Below are 10,428 nucleotides of genomic sequence, written 5' to 3' on the forward strand. Positions count from 1 at the left end.
TTTCCGGATCTGTTTTCGAATTTTTTGCTGGCTGGGTAGCCTAAGAGTCGATTTTATTTCGATTATGAATATGCCCTAATAAGTTTCGAGAGGTAAACGATTCGCATTATTTGAAGATACTTTTTTTCGTCTGTGACACTTTTTTTCGGCTTTCGAAAAATGTTCACCGGTAACATTGCCCCCAACTAACTGCCGCCAAAGCTTGCTGTTGTTGATTTTGTATGGACTGACTGTGGTTGGCTGTGAGCGCTAGCTGAAGCCCGGCGCTCCAGCGCACAGTTATGCATACATATTTACATACATGAATTCCTTCCTACATATGTTCCTTTGTTCACTTCAAAAGTGTTAGCTGTTTCATTCCAGCGCATTCCAGTGCAAAAGCTTTCCTCGACGAAAAGGAATTTTGCCCAGCACGACACACTTTTCCCAACAAAATTTTCAGTCTAGCGGCCAAACTTGAAATGAACGGTTAGAAAGTACGGAAAAGCGTATGTACATACGTACATACATACTCTATATTCCCCTACTCTTTCGTCTTTGGTATTGCGAAAGCGCTGTGGCCGTGGAGGCTGCTAACAGATGTTCGCACATACAATTAGAAAAATATTTACTGCGTTCGTGTAAAGGTGTTGCGCTAAACCTCGCGGAAAAATTTGTAAAAGTGTTGGTGTGAAAATATTTATATACTTTTATTGTGTGTGTGTGTATGTGTTTGTTGGTTTTGTTTATGATTTTCGTTTGCATCTGCAGCTGGATTAATGTGTTGTGCAGAAATAAAACAGCACAGCTTTGTCAGTGATTTTGAGCGCAAGTCAGCGGGCATGTGGCAGGTGGCAGGTGGCAGCTACCCGGCGGCAAAAGGCATTGGTCATATGAACAATATAAAAGCAATTCGTTAAATCCAATTTTGCACTTAGATTACGATTAAGCTTTGTCTGAAACCCTGAAACCTGATTATAATGAAAATTAGGTTTGTGATTTTATGCCATGAAAAAGCTAGTTTTTCAAGTACAGTATCAAGTATATTTTATTTCGTTTTCCATTGGTAATAAAAAAAAAACTAAACAAAATCACACTTATCACTAAGCTGACCATCCGTACACAGTACGTGTCAAAGGACAGTCCTTTTTCTCAACCCGCTGTCCTTTGCAACACCAAGACGCAACGAGATGAGCGACGCCAAACTATTGAACACTGTTCGCCGCTGGGACGTACACTTTTCGGGAAGAAAGGTACTGCAGGATTTCAGGACAATAATTGAAGAGCTGATGGTGCTCACCGACGAATTTGAGCTCCTCAAGAGCGAAGAGGCCAGGCAAAATAGACAGGCTGCATACAACCTACTCCCTTCGTGACGAAGGGAACAGTAGAAAGAAATCCTGCTAGCGATGCAAAGAACCTGGACACCGTTGCTTCTAATACCGAAGAGCTAAGAAACTATTCTAATCCACGTACGACCAGGATAACTATCTCTCCGAAGACTGGTTATATGCGACACTGCCAACTCATCAGATGCTAAATTGCACGCCAAACCTTCCAACTCCAAAGCAATACCGATCCCTACAACTACTGGCGGCTACTAGACACTCGCGCCGCGGTAAGATTCAACCATCCAGCCGTCGCAACGATCAACTTGTCACCAAACGAGCGCCTCGAACAAGATCAGGTAGTTAAGACCACGCTGGTCTCAGTGATCCCAAATCTCGCCGAACGTATCAATCTAGATACTACGCCAGATGACCACCAAAAATTAGCCGCAGCCAACTCGCGGACCCAGACACACCAGTCAAGTTGTGCGCATTAAAGGCTCAGTTAGTCTAGACTTAACTTAACTTACGTAAGAAATCGTCCGTGATTACTCATAACGTCAACTTAGCCAGAAGCAAAAATATGTTGTCTTTATATTTTTCTTTTTAGCTAATTGCCATTTTGCCGTCTATAATCCACATCAAAAAATTCCTGGACAAAAATATATTTCGTTGGCCGTGCTGCTTGCGTTCTCACCATAGCTCACCAGTCGATTCGGCGTCATAACTAGCGTCCGGACTTTACTCCGGTCGGAGTAGATTTACTCCGATTTCTTTTTTTTTATTTTAAATCTACTCCCTACTCTACGTTTGACCTAAAATACAGAACGTCACCGTCAATATCTTTCCTCCATGCTCCCTCTTCCTTGGACGTAAGGTTGCCGGGTCTTTAATTATAGCGCCTTGTTTGTATTCGAATTAAACGCAAAAGAATACTGTATTTTATTTAGTGAGGGTTAATGGGACCTTCACCCGGCTCTGTAGCGGCTGAGCTTTCATCAGCCTTTGACAAAACCCACCTCATAAGTTAATTAATCACATAACTTCCAAGAACTTTTCCTTACTAGAGTAAGGGCCGCGCCTGATTATAATACTATCACGGAGTGTACTTAGTCCAATCACTGACAAAGCGGACACAAATTAATATATTATTTTGATCGCGCTGGAAGTTTCATTAATAGAATGTGACATAAATTGACAAGAAATCTTCAATTCGTATATTTGAATATGAACCACTCGATTACTCCGTAAATTTTTACCCTATTAGCCGCAGGTATTAAAAATTGATTAGATGTAGTCAATTTCTGCACCACTCCCCTATTGTCAGCTAAACCTATCAATTTCACACCAACAATGCTGCTCCCAATCATCTCCATTCATTATGTTAGAGTAATGTGCGTGTGCTTTAAAACCATTTTTTTTTTCAAGATTTAAAGTTGAACTCATTAAATATTTAATGAAGATTTGTAACATTTACAAATCATACAGCAAAAGAAATGGGAGGAAGCCATTTTTAAATTAAGAGATTCGGAATTTCAAATGTGGTCAGCGTGCACGAAAGCTTGCACACACTTCCATGTAAATTGCAAATGGGGAAGCGGCGCACAATGGTCGGAGAGACAATATTTTATGCAAAAAAGGCATATTTGAAAACTGTGATAAATTAACCGGAATAAAGATATTCGTATGCATAAATGTCCTTGAGTTCGTTGATCATTATTTTCAATAGTATCTGCTAACTAAACCGTTGAGTCCATTTAATTCATCGAATTCGATCGTGGCAGGTTCTGACAGCTATGTGTGCTAAATTATCAATACCTTAAAAATATGTTTCAAGAAATATTTTTTTTTCAAATATATATAACTAAAAGTAAATCAAGCTGCGCATACTGACGCCAAAAAAATGGCGGCCATTTTAATTTCACTAGACCAATTTTAGCAGTTTTTCATATAGCCAAAAATCTAAGTTTTTTTGTAGCCACCCCAAATTGCATTTTGAGTTTAATAGAAATGAATGGGCTATAAAGCTACATAAGACAACATTTTCTAAAAATTCTTAATAAAAAGTGTGGAATCTTTGAAAATTTAGTGAATTTTTGTAATTTTTGCACAAAGTTTGAAACGTGGATCTATGTTATTATTTTGTGTTATTATTTCATTTTTTGATCGCAAATTAGTTCCAAATTGAAAAATTCAAATTCAAAAAGGAAATGTTCTACAACTAAGTGATACGTACCAATCGATTTATTTTTTCACCTAGAATAAAATTTGAAAATATTTTTATTTTGAAAAAAATTTTATGCAAAATTTAAAAATATAAAAATTACTTTTAATTTTTATTTTATAAATTCATAATTACAATTATTTATTATAGATTTTTATCTCTAAATAATGTTTAGATCTAAATAATCTGAAAATAACTGCTATTTTTGATTTTTATATTATATGTCTTAGATAATAGTTATTGAAGACTTTTATTTATAAACGTCATCATTAAAAATCTGTCCGAAGTAAAGAAGTAACCAACTTTTATTTTTTAAGATAGATTTTTAAAAGTCATTATAATTTTTCGCAGTTAAGAAGGTGTTGGATAACAAAAGTTTCCTACGACTTATACAAATGACTTTTGTAAATGTGATTTAAAAAACAAAAATCAGTGACTGATTTTAATCTATGACTTTTATAAATAATATTCTTCAATAACTATTATCTAAGACATTTAACTTAAAATTCAGAAATGACTGTTATTGCCAGATTATTTAGATAAAAATCAAAAATAATTGTTATTTTGGATTTATTAAATAAAAATCAAAAAAAGCTGTTATTTAACGAGAAATTCAAAAAAAAAGTCTAAAAGCACCTGTTAAAGAGCAATTTAGGAGAAATACGAATCACAAATTTTGTACGCCCAAGTTTGATAGGCATTTTATTTTCTCCCGCTATACGGCGAAATCAATTTTTTTCTGGATATTGGACCAAACCAATTTTTTTTCAATAGATTGAGTCGGAAATAAAAAAATAATTTCTCCGTTTTTCGAAGTTAGCCTCCGAAATCGAGATATGGGCCTTCGAAGTAGGGAATTTGATAAAAAATTATTTTTAAATATTGTATGTCAATAACTAAAAAAGTAAAAGTATAGACATAGTCCGCCCTTTGCTCTTATTTAAACGGTATACAACTTTTTTTGTGCAAACTTTTATTTCAGGTCCCTTATAACACTTAAAAATCAGTTAAAATTTTTTTTAAATACAATTTCCCCAATTTCCCCTATATACCAGCCCCCCCTTGATCCGCCCCTTATTCGGACTTAGCCTTACAAAAAAACTACGATCCTGCAATTTAGTTATAAACGTAAACGCCTTTCTAATATTTCGCGTAAAACATGGCTTCCCGACCACTGTGCGGCGGTCATCTATATCTTGGCTTATTTGCTTTATAGCATGTAATTATTTTTATTTTTCCCCCTTTTCACGCTTATTAGCTAGCATGTCGATATTCGTCTTTTGCTTATTTACGCACAATGAAAACGAAATTTTAATTGGAAAATTTTGCGTGCGTAAATAAAAAAAAAATTTAATTAAATAAGATGCGAGCAAAATGGAAGGAAAATATTAGCATTTTTGTGGTCTCCTTTTATTCGCAGTGTCGTGCAATAAGCATGGAAAATTTAACTAGCAAAAATAAAAATTTTCATATTTTTCATTTAAATGTGAATTAAAATTTAAAGAAATCGCTGTTTATTTTCTTTTCGTTTGGTTGTTTGCCCAAAATTATGCAGAGAAATGGAAATTAGCCTACGGAAGTACCGATGTAGCTGATGTGAACTGTCTGTGTGAACAAGTGATGGACTGCGTCAACAAAAGACAAAATTAACAAAACAAAAACTTTTGCAGCAAAATACTCAAAACAACAAATGAAAAGTATAAAAACCCATTCATGTTAAATTCAATTTTCCTTTTGAAAGAAAGAAACTTACTACCGCAGACCAAAACAAAACCTCATCAAACGCTTTCAAGCTTAAGCGCAATACCAACAACTGCTGTGGCAGTTTAAATCGACAAATGTAACAGCAAAAGCTGTCTAAATAATTTAGCTGAGCCATTAAATTTACGCGAGCAATCTCAAAAATAATCGCAAAACACAAAGCACAAACATATACCTCTGCATCTAGACCGTTCGAGTGAGCCCAAAATTGAATAAAGCGCCAAAGATAAGGAGAAGTCCCAAAATTATCTCGGTAAGCAAACAAAACAGAAAAAGATTACAAAATTTAAAAGCGCCAAGAAATTTACTGTCAGCGATATTTCCGACAAAAGAAAATTCAATTTAAAACGCGTTAAAACATTTTCACCTTCGCAGGATGTTTATTTTTGTATCAAAATGGACAAAAGCAGCAAAAAAGCAAAGGTAATCATGTTTATGAAAACACACCGATATATCCACTGATAAGCCTACAGAGACGACGGAGTTGAACCGATTTAAGCCATTAGTTTTATTCTCAAACATAATGCCGATCCGGGTCATTTTCGATGACAACACTGATCAGAGACCGTAGAACACGGAGAATATGCAAAATTAGTCTACGCAGCTACCTCGTCGGTGGTTGTGCATTAGGGTGATCCACAAAGAGTAAAGTTGAATTTTAATGCTCTTACCCCCTAGGATTGTTCTATGTCGAAAAAGTATACCCCTATTTTTTCTTTTAATTTACAATCAAAAAATAAAGGCCGCTCAAAGCGCACAAAGTTTTCCATGTATTTTATATGGGAAAAAACCACTTTTAGTAGAAATGGTATAGCATTTTTGAAAATCAATATTTTTCGATCGGAAAACTCAGGTTCTCTTCAGTAAGTTTTCAATAGTAATACCCAATTTTTCATTTAACCATACAATTCACTTTCTAAGATAGGTGTACCACCACCTTCGACCAAAAACAAGTTCGAGTTGAAAATGACAGCCAAGTGAAGCATTGTCGCCTGACTGGAACTTTTATAGTAATTTTTTGAAAAACAAAATCAATATTCGCATCTGAAATTAACTAATTGAGAGGGAGGGTTAGCCTGGCAGATGCCTGCTATGCAAATAAAGTATTTATGCCTAAATATATAGTAATTTTCGCATCGTGAAAACAAATTGAATCAAGCAAATTTTCGTGAAATTTTCAACCAGCATGTTTACGAATTGAATATTCATTCAATGGCCAAAATATGCTTTAAGGGTAAATGAAAAATATGATGGCAAATACTAAGATTAAAACTCACTTTGGCCATTTAGCATTCATGCTGTGAAAAACCATTCAAAAAAATGTGCGCCGAAAAACCCGTACTGCAGAAAAAAATTCACGTTTTTTTTTAATTCTTTACTTTATTTGCGTGTTTACCCATATTTGCTCAGCATATTCCAGTACCGAACACGAAAAGGTGTGTATGCACAAAATGCGGCCGCCAAAGATTATTATTTCAAATAATTTATCATTTTAGTAAAGCAATTCAAATGGAAATAAGTGCGAAAATGATAGAGAAAAGGCGTGTCAAAAAATGTTAAGGTGAAAATGAAATCACGCAATTTTTTTTATAATTTTTCTGCAGCCAAGCCCGACATTATGACTAATTTTTTATTATTACGAGCCATAGGCTAGCTGAGTTTATCCCTTTCAACTCTTCGCCTTCCAAGCTGTAAGGTAATTTTTCCTTTTAAGCACAGTGTTTGCTTCTATAAATTTGACCTTTTCTCGCTTCGCCGCCAATAGTTGTTAGGCATCAATCAATATCAGCACCTGGCAGTCCTTTGGGCATCAAAGTAAAAATTATCATGCTTCATCACAAGGTATTTTATTTATTAGGGGTTTTTTTTTGTTTGTGTAAAAGTGCGATTTTCTGTGAAATGTTGTTAAAGCATAGAAGAAGTTATGACAATTGATTTCAGAAGGTCGATCTGTCATTTAAGACGAAACATGCGTCTCGAAGTTTTAAAGTCCAACTGTTCTAGGCATTCAATTAACTCACTGAACTAATTATTTCTTACAAAATAATAGGCACATAAACAATAACGTACAAATGGTTTACTGGAACTGAACGACCGTAGCGAAAAATTAAAAGCTTAGACTGATGATAGGAGATTAATGGTAGTGGTAATAAGACTATGCGACGGTCAATTTTACACACAAAAAAATTAATAGATTCACAAAACTGGGGGCCAAATATAGTAATGCTGCGTTTTTAGTTTTTCTCTCTAACGTCATTTTTAGAAGTACTCTAAAATTTCTATAATATGGTTTAATAAAAAAATTATTTAAAAGATTCGATGCATTGTAGAATAACAACATCGTTACCAATTAAAAGAAAAAATTCAGTAGAATAGAAAAAAAAATTAATGTTTTGGTGCACCAATAAGTATTGAAAATGTCCTTTTAAAACTTTATCCTTGAATATCCTGAGAAATTTCCAATATTTATTTTTGAAAAAATATATGTCAAGGACTAATATGTTAACTAAGACTCGAATTTCGTCCTTCGAACTTTATTAGTTTTAGATAAAAAAATTTTACCCAATATCTTTATAAGATGTTGATAGTTACAATATACATAAATGAAGATACTGGAATCGTTATTTTGGAACCATGTATGCGCTCTGTGGTGTAGTGGTAAGCAGTGCGCGCTTCCACTCCGCTACGCCCGGGTTCAAACCCTGGTCAAAGCAACATCGCAAAAAAAATGTAGAAAAAAGTTTTTTTCTTAACAGCGGTCACCCCTCGACAGGCAATGGCAAACCTCCGAGTGTATTTCTGCCATGAAAAACAGCTTCTCATAAAAATATAATCGCCGTTCGGAGTCGGCGTAAAACTGTAGGTCCCTCCGCTTTGTGTGATAACATTAAGGCGCACGCCACAAGTCGGAGGAGAAGCTCGGCCAAACACTAATATATGTGTAACCGCCAATCTATTATTATTATGTATGCGCTCTAAAAGAACAAGCTGACCGTATGATGTACGGTTTAAATACATAATTTTTTTGTATACAAGGGCGTAGCCAGCCTTTCACCTAGGGGGTAAGAGTTTATATAGAGAGAAAAAATGTTTTAAATTCATTTTTTTCTTTGTGTATATAAAAATAAATTTTTGGGATTAACAAAGTATAAGTTTTCTGGTATCCTTTACAACGTCCCAATTTTTTTAAAAATCGGTTTGTTATTTTTTTTTTAATATTTTTTTTTTTTGCTTTTAAGTGTTGTTTTAAATTTTTATATACGAAGCATTCAAATATGCATACCAGAAGAAAGAGTATTTAACCGCCTTTACAACGATACCTACTTTTTATAGTGTTACGCACATGAGAAGGAAGAAGATTTGATTGCGTCAACAACGATATTAATTTTTTTTAAATCGGTTAGTTATTTGTTTGTTTAAAATATTTTTTTTTATAAAAAAAGGTATTTTTTCCTTTTAAATGGTTTTTCTCAAATTTTTATATACAAAGTATATAAATATGCATATCAGAAGGTTGTCTAATCACGTTTACAATGATACCACCTTTTTAAAAATCAGTTCAACATTGTTTGAAATATGAGGTTTTTAATTTTTCGAAGACCCGCCTTTTAGCACCTGTAATATTAGTTTGCAAAAAAAAAAAGTTATAAACCATTTAAATAAGAGCAAAAGGCGGTATACGACTGTATTTTCAGTTTTTTAGTTATTTACATATAATAATCAAAAATAATTTTTACCAAAGATTCTATTTTGAACTTCGAAGGCCCATATCTCGATTTCGGAAGCTAACTTCGAAAAACGGAGAAATCACTTTTTTACCCATGACTCAATCTCTTAAAAAAAATTGGTTTGGCCCAATACCCAGCAGAGTGCTGTACAGTGTAATGATTCCAGTATCTTCATTTATGTATATTGTAACTATTGCACAATTTTTTTTATCTAAAACTAATATAGGTCGAAGAACGAAATTCGAGGATGTGGTAGTTTACTTATCAGTCCTTGATTTATTTTTTCAAAAATAAATATTGGAAATTACCAAGGATATTCAAGGATAAAATTTTAAGAGCACATTTTAAGCATTTGTTTGTACTGATGCAACAAAAAATAAATTTTTTTTTAATTTCTAAAGAATTTTTCCTTTTAACTGATACCCATATTTTTACTCTACAATGCTCCAAATCTTTTAAATAATTTTTTTATTCAGTCATATCCAAGAAATTTCAAAGTCCTTTAAAAAAAAATCTGTTTTGTGAATGTATTAAGTTTTACGTGTGTTTTACAAATTTTTGGTTTTTGTCGCACGGTGTAATAAATATAAATTCTTATAGGGGATTTTTAAAAGAACAACAGGAGCCAAATCAACAATTTTTAAAATTTTAGTCTGTATGTTTGTACGCACATCACGCGAAAACTAATGCATGGAATTTAATTCAGCTTTCGCTGATATATTGTTAGAGATGCAGCTTAAAATACAGAAAGGAAATAAATTAAAGAGGTGCCAGCTGTTTAAAAATTTCAGCGAAAATATTTTTGAGGAGGGTTGCAACCTGTTTGAAAATTTCTGTTCAATTAAAATAATAAAATAAATGAAATATTTCAATACGTGTATCGAACAACATAAAAATACTTTTAAGGCTCAGCGAAGCACGCCGGGTATTTGCTAGTTTACCAATTATTTATAAGATACGTAATTTAGACATCTTTTGTTTCTTCTCTAGGGCTTCTGAAACAATTACAAAGACGTTTTTCTCACTATCTGGTGTTGATGGAAACTTTATACCTACGGATTCATAATCAACACAAAATATTATATCTAAAATAGCTTTGACATTTGCCGCACCAAAATTTTTGATTGTGTGTGTGTTGAAAAATAAATAAAATAATTTTCAGTCCTGGTTCGAGGCCCATTCCAGAAACTAGGCCAGACTAAAATGCAAGGCTTAAGATAGGTCCCAAACTGCTCTAACAAACATTATTACATCTTTCGTCAAATCCAAAAGGTTTGCAGATTAACAGGAGGTCTTGCAATAAGGCGCATCCCCTGCTAATTAGGTTCAGGACTATGCCCTGGCAACGCTACTACTCACCGACCAACAATTGTTTAAATTTTTGTTATTTAAAATACTAAAACTTCCC

At 33.7% G+C, this 10,428-nt stretch overlaps 1 long non-coding RNA gene across 1 annotated transcript in view; it reads left to right on the plus strand.

Annotated features, from left to right (window-relative positions):
• The first annotated feature begins 457 nt into the window (after nucleotides 1–457).
• LOC118743730 overlaps nucleotides 458–10,428 on the plus strand; it is a 39,944-nt gene continuing 29,973 nt past the window's right edge. Inside the window, exons 1-2 of the long non-coding RNA XR_004993497.1 lie at nucleotides 458–663; nucleotides 5,087–5,545. This is a non-coding gene — a long non-coding RNA (uncharacterized LOC118743730). The remainder of the gene's footprint in view (nucleotides 664–5,086; nucleotides 5,546–10,428) is intronic.

This window comes from Rhagoletis pomonella, unplaced genomic scaffold, assembly GCF_013731165.1.
Source record: "Rhagoletis pomonella isolate Grant_MI unplaced genomic scaffold, Rhpom_1.0 Rhpom_scaffold_00007, whole genome shotgun sequence".
NCBI classification, from domain to species: domain Eukaryota; kingdom Metazoa; phylum Arthropoda; class Insecta; order Diptera; family Tephritidae; genus Rhagoletis; species Rhagoletis pomonella.